We start from the raw sequence: 5,760 nt of genomic DNA, 5'->3' as shown, positions 1-5,760 counted from the left end.
GCACAGTCACCCTTTGTCAGGCTTAGGGAGTCTCTGCTGGTCTGAGACTCCAAGGAATGAGAGAAACTAAAAGTGTGGTAGGATGTCAGTGAGAATGTAAATGGGTAGAGATAAGGAAGACAAAAGGAAAAACAGGGGAGGGAAGGGGGAAGAGAGCAGGGGGAAAGAGGGAAAAAAAACAAAGTTCAGAGGGAGACAACAGTGATAAAATGCAAGGTAGAAAAGGGGCTGTTTGTGAAAAAGGGAATAGTTGGACAGAGAATTAATTATGATAAGTTGATAAGTGGTATGAAAATACCAGAAGGAGAAGTTAAATGTACATTATACATGGATGATGTGAACATACTGGCTCAGGACAATGTATCAGTTGAGAGGGTATTGAAGAATACTGAGTGTAAGGAAAGGCTGAGGGGCAAAGAGAACCCCAAGGATAATAATAACCCTTCACTTACCCCAAGAGGTAGAAGGAGCACAGCTGGAGCCCAGAGCACCACACCACACTTCTGGAGTGAATGCTCTACCGGATTGGTGGCTGGGGACAGCAGGACAAGACTTCCTGTGCCGGAGAAGGGCAGCTGGAGAGAGACAAAAGCATCTGCAAAGCAAAGATGGGGGAGGACTCTCTGGTCAGTGGCTGCTGGCAGCTAACTGTAGGAGAAGGGCACATGCCAATAGGCATGGGTGGTCTGTGGACCATCCAGAAACACTGAAATCCTCAACAGGCTGTGAGGCTAGCTTGCCGGGTACAGAAGGAAAGACCACAGGCAAGACCTGAGGACTCGGGGAGGTGTGTGGCTTGGTATCCCAGCCTCCCAGGAATGTGACAACCCAAGCCAGCTTCTTCCCACAGCTATTGATTCAGCCAGGGAAGGGACTGATAGTGTAAACTGATGAGGAGGAATCATCCCTGACTAGAAGACAGGAAGAGGCTTGAATTGATTTTTTGCCTCAGTTGCTTCCCAAGAAGGAATTAATAAAAAGGGGAAAAGGATTAACCCCACCTGAATGAAGTTAAGTTCTTTTTTTTTTTTTTTCCCTTTTCTGGTTCAGTTTTTGGACCGTCAAAGTGCCGCTGCAGTGTGGGGGGTGGGGGGAGGGGAAGAGGTGGGGAGGTGTCATCCCCTGGATAAAAAGGCAGAGTGGAATGAACTTGAATTGGCTAAGGAATTGATATGGGGTAGCAAACTCTGAATGGGAAAACGGACAGTGGCCAGGGAATCTTGGTGATACAATGGACAAATTAGGTAGACTGACTTGGGTCTCCTTACCCAGAGACTACTAGTCCATTAAAGAAAATACACAAGTTGTATGTGAATGGTGGTGTGGGAAAGACCTGGCCCACTGATTGACCCACTGCCTCCCAAAGGATCAGTTTGGAGGGTCTGACCCAGACCCCAGCCACCCAGGAAAGGCCTATAGTTGGGTCCCCAAAAGAAGAAAATCAAGTGAATATCTGAATGGAGTTAACATCTAGGAAATGTTAAGGGTCAAGTGTAGGGAAAGTAGAGCCCCACAAAGAGATTCCTCCAACAGGCCAAGACCCATCACTCAGCAGAACCAGATCCCTATCTAAAACGAAAGATCCAAATTGTGACAGGCAAGAAAACAACACCAGAAAGTGGCTGGAGGATAGCATCAACCCTTCCTCATCTTGTTGTCATTCACTGGGAAGATGCCAGGCTGGAGAGGAACTAGGCCTTATAGCATCCACCCTGGGGCAAAATTAAAAAATAAATTTAAAAGTGTCAGGGGCAAAATTAAATAAGATGAGAAGTATGTTGATAGGTGTAGGGAATTGGGACAATTTACGGAAGTTCAGGCTGTGTGTGGTAGAGGGTGTAATCACAATCTTGGGAAATCCCATGGATGCTGAAGAGAAAGGAATAAAGGCTTGGGAGAAGTTAGAGATAAGAGTGAGACAGATCTTGGGATCATGGAGTGGTAAAACATTATCTTTCAGGGCTAAAGTGGCTAAAGTGAAAACGGTGCTCTTGCCAATCATCCTTTACATGGGAGTGGTGTATCCACCATTATGGCAACAGATAAAGAGGGTACAGAGGAAGATATGTGTTTTTTTTGTGGGGAAAGAAAAAGAAAAAAGGTAGCCAAAACAGAGCTGTACAAAGCTAGGGACATAGGAAGTTAGGGGATGCCAGCTTTGGAAAGCTTTGTGTATATTTACTTTCCAAGTATGTTCTGTAAAAGACAATGGAGCAGGGAAAACTGCATGTTTCTGCTGTTACCTGGCAGAAAGACCATTAAGAAAATGGGACATGTATGGGGGAGAACAGAAAAAGCCATGGGTGCGGCAGCCACTGGCCCACTATATATTCATAAATTGTAAGGGACTGGAAGGGACCTTGCAAGATCATCGGGTCCAGTCCCCTTGTACTAGGCAGGAAAGACAACTGGGGTCAGGCGACCCCAGTGACGTGAACATCCAGTCTCCTCTTGAAGATTTTCAGGGTAGGTGATTGCACCATTTCTGGAGGGAGTGTATTGCACAGTCTGGACACCATAACTTTGAAGAAGTTTTTCCTAGTGTTAAGCCTGAAATGGTCTTCCAGGAGTTTGTGGCCATTACTCCTGGTTTTCTCCAAGGGTGCCCTGGTGAACAGTTGTTCACTGAGCCCTTGATGTATTCCCCTGATATAGTGGTAAGCTCCTACCAAGTCCCCTCTCAGTCTTCTCTTTTTGAGGCTGAAGAGGCCCAAGTCCCTCAGCCTTTCCTTGTATGGTTTACCACACAAGTCTTTGATCATACGGGTGGCTCTTCTCTGGACTCTCTCAAGCTTTTCCACGTCCTTGTTGAAGTGTGGTGCCCAGAACTGGATACAGTACTCCAGCTGCAGTCTCACCAATGCTGAGTAAAATGGAAGAATCACTTCCTTGGTTTTGTTTGAGAGGCATCAGTTGATGCATGACAGAGTACTATTTGCCCTGCTGGCTACAGCATCGCACTGTTGGCTCATATTCATACTATGGTCTATTATTACCCCTAGGTCCCTTTCAGTCATGGGGCTAGTCAGTTTGGTGCCACCAAGCCTGTGAGTATGTTGGGGATTATTCATCCCCAGATGGAGTACTTTACATTTCTCAAGGTTAAACTTCCTCTGGTTCCAATCTGCTCAACTTGCTAGCCTGTCTAGTTCTGCCTATATCTGCAGCCTATTTTCAAGCGTGACCATGCTACCCCATAACTTGGGTGTTGTCCATCAAATTGGCCAGTGAAGTTTTCACACCCCCCCCCAAATCATTGAAAAGATTGAAAAGGTCCTACCCACCTAACAGTTGAGCAGTTAAGTCTGCAATCCTGCAATTTCCCTGGAGAACATCATGGGATAATAGATCAAAGGCCTTTTGGAAGTCTAGATATACAGTGTTGACCTCCTCTCTCTTATCCAGGTGGCGAGTTACCTGGTTGAAGAAGGAGATGAGATAGTTAAGAAAGACCTGCCCACAAGGTAGCCATGCTGGCCATCATTCAGAATCCTACCTTCTGCATGCATATCACACATAGACTCCTTGATGATTTTTTCCAGGATTTTCCTTAGGATAGATGTTAGGTTAATTGGCCTATAATTGCCCAGGTCCTCTCTCCTCCCCTTCTTGAAGATGGGCACAACATTGGCCATCTTTCAGTCTTCAGGAACCTCCCCTGAATGCCACAAGTTTTGGAAGAGTTTCGCCAGAGGTCCCGCGATGACTTCGGCCGGCTCCTTCAGCAGTCTCGGATGAAGTTCATCCAGTCCTGCTGACTTATGTCTTAACTTTTCTAACTGATCATGTACCAACTCAACATCAACAGTAGGAAGGCGGTCATTCCCACCATGCTCATTCTGAACCTCATCTGGTATGATTTTCCTCTTAGTCTGCTGAAATACCAAAGCAAAGTAGTCACTCAGGAATTCAGTTTTCTCCTGAGTGTTGGTAACCAACTGTCCTGAGTGGTTAAGCAGTGGCTCCATGCTTCTATTTGTAGCGTTTGCTCCATATGGGCCACATGTTTCATAGTCACGCTCAGTATTGGCTGCATTTAATCAACATCATAGTTGGTTTCCATTACTGAACATATCCTGCTTTTGGCAGTAGTTTAGTAATAGGAAATGTATTTAATGAGGTTTCCTCATATTTCAAAGTATGATGAGGGGATTTCCCCCTAGTTTGACTGGGGAAAAAAATCTTGTCATATTTGAGTAAATATGGTACTATGCAGCTCCAAGCTATAAATCTGTGTTCTCCTATCTATAGCAAGAGACAAAATGTTTTCCCTCTTTTTTATGGTAGTCCTTTAAGTTTTTGAAGACTGCTATCATGTCCCCTGTTAAACACCTTCTCTAAAGCTGAACATGCCTAGCACCTTCACCCTCTCCTCATATGACTTGCCTTCTAAGTGCTTGATCATCTTTGTTGCCCGACTCTGGACCCTCTACCTTCTCCACATCCTTTTAAAAATGCGTAGTCCAGAACTGCATGCAGTACTCCAGATGAAGCCTAACCAGTGCCGAGTAGAGAGGCACTAACACCTCCCCTCCTAATGTTTCTGTGGCTGCATCCCAAAATCTTTTGTGTGGCAGCACCACACTGAAGACTCAGATTGAGTCTGTGATCTACCAAAACTCCCCAATCCTCTTCTATACAGCTGCTATTCAGCCAGGTGTCACCCACTTTATATTTGTATTTTTGATTATTCCTCCAGACCAATTCGACTTTGCATTGGTCCACATTGGAAAGTTGGACTAGAGTTAACAGGATGAAGTTCAATCTCAAGATCTTTCTGAATTGTGCTTGCATCCTCCAATATGTTCACAATCCTTCCCAGTTTCATGTCATCCACAGACTTGCTCAAGAAGCTTTCTATGCCAGCATCCAAATCATTAATAAACACGTTGAACAGAACTGGGCCAGGGAGACTCCTGTTAGATTCCACTCAAAACCTCCTGCCATTCTGACATGGACCCATTAACAATCACCCTTTGCTTGTGGCTATTGAGCCAGTCACCTCTCTACCTTATAGCCACTTTATCTAGCCCACACTTTTCTAATTTGTTTAAGAGAAAGTCATGCTGGACTGCCTTACTGAAGTCCAGATACACTATATATACAGCATGCCCAGGCCTCAGTACTGTGCTTCTTGTTTCAGCATGTGCAAGTAGGGGACAGACAGCAGGGATTGGCATCTCAAGAGCATATTATGGGCTGTTCTCTGTGAACTGCACTTAAAATGACCATATTCCTAGATGATGCACTACTTCCATTGGTGTTTTCTTTACCAAAGAATGGAAATACTTTTGGCCTGAAGGATTATAGAAGAATTTTAACTGTCTGGATAGAGTGGCCTCATTCTTTCAGGGAATGGAATTTGAGTGATATAACTGCTTCTGTACCAACCTTAGGTTCCCCCAACGTATGAGGTTTCCTTTTGTGTTTATAGTTTCTCAGGTCGGAAGGGACCTGAGTAGATCATCTAGTCTGACCCCTGCCATGGCAGGAAAGACTACTGGAGTCAAATGACCCCAGCAAGATGTGCATCTAACCTCCTCTTACACACCCCCAGGGTAGAAGCCTGCACCACTTCTCTTGGAAGTTGGTTCCAGACCCTAGCCGTCCTGACTGGGAAGTAGCAGCTCCTGATATCTAACCTAAACCTACCTCTGCCAGCTTGTGACTGTTATTCCTGGTCACTCCTGGCGGTGCTCGGGGGAATAGGGACTCCCTCAATGCCTGCTGATCCCCCCTGACTAGTTTATAACAGGCCAC

Source organism: Crocodylus porosus, unplaced genomic scaffold, assembly GCF_001723895.1.
Source record: "Crocodylus porosus isolate Cpor-Errol unplaced genomic scaffold, CroPor_comp1, whole genome shotgun sequence".
In the NCBI taxonomy this organism is placed as follows: Eukaryota; Metazoa; Chordata; order Crocodylia; family Crocodylidae; genus Crocodylus; species Crocodylus porosus.
The sequence above is the reverse complement of the archived record's forward strand: the minus strand, read 5'-3'. Positions refer to the sequence as shown.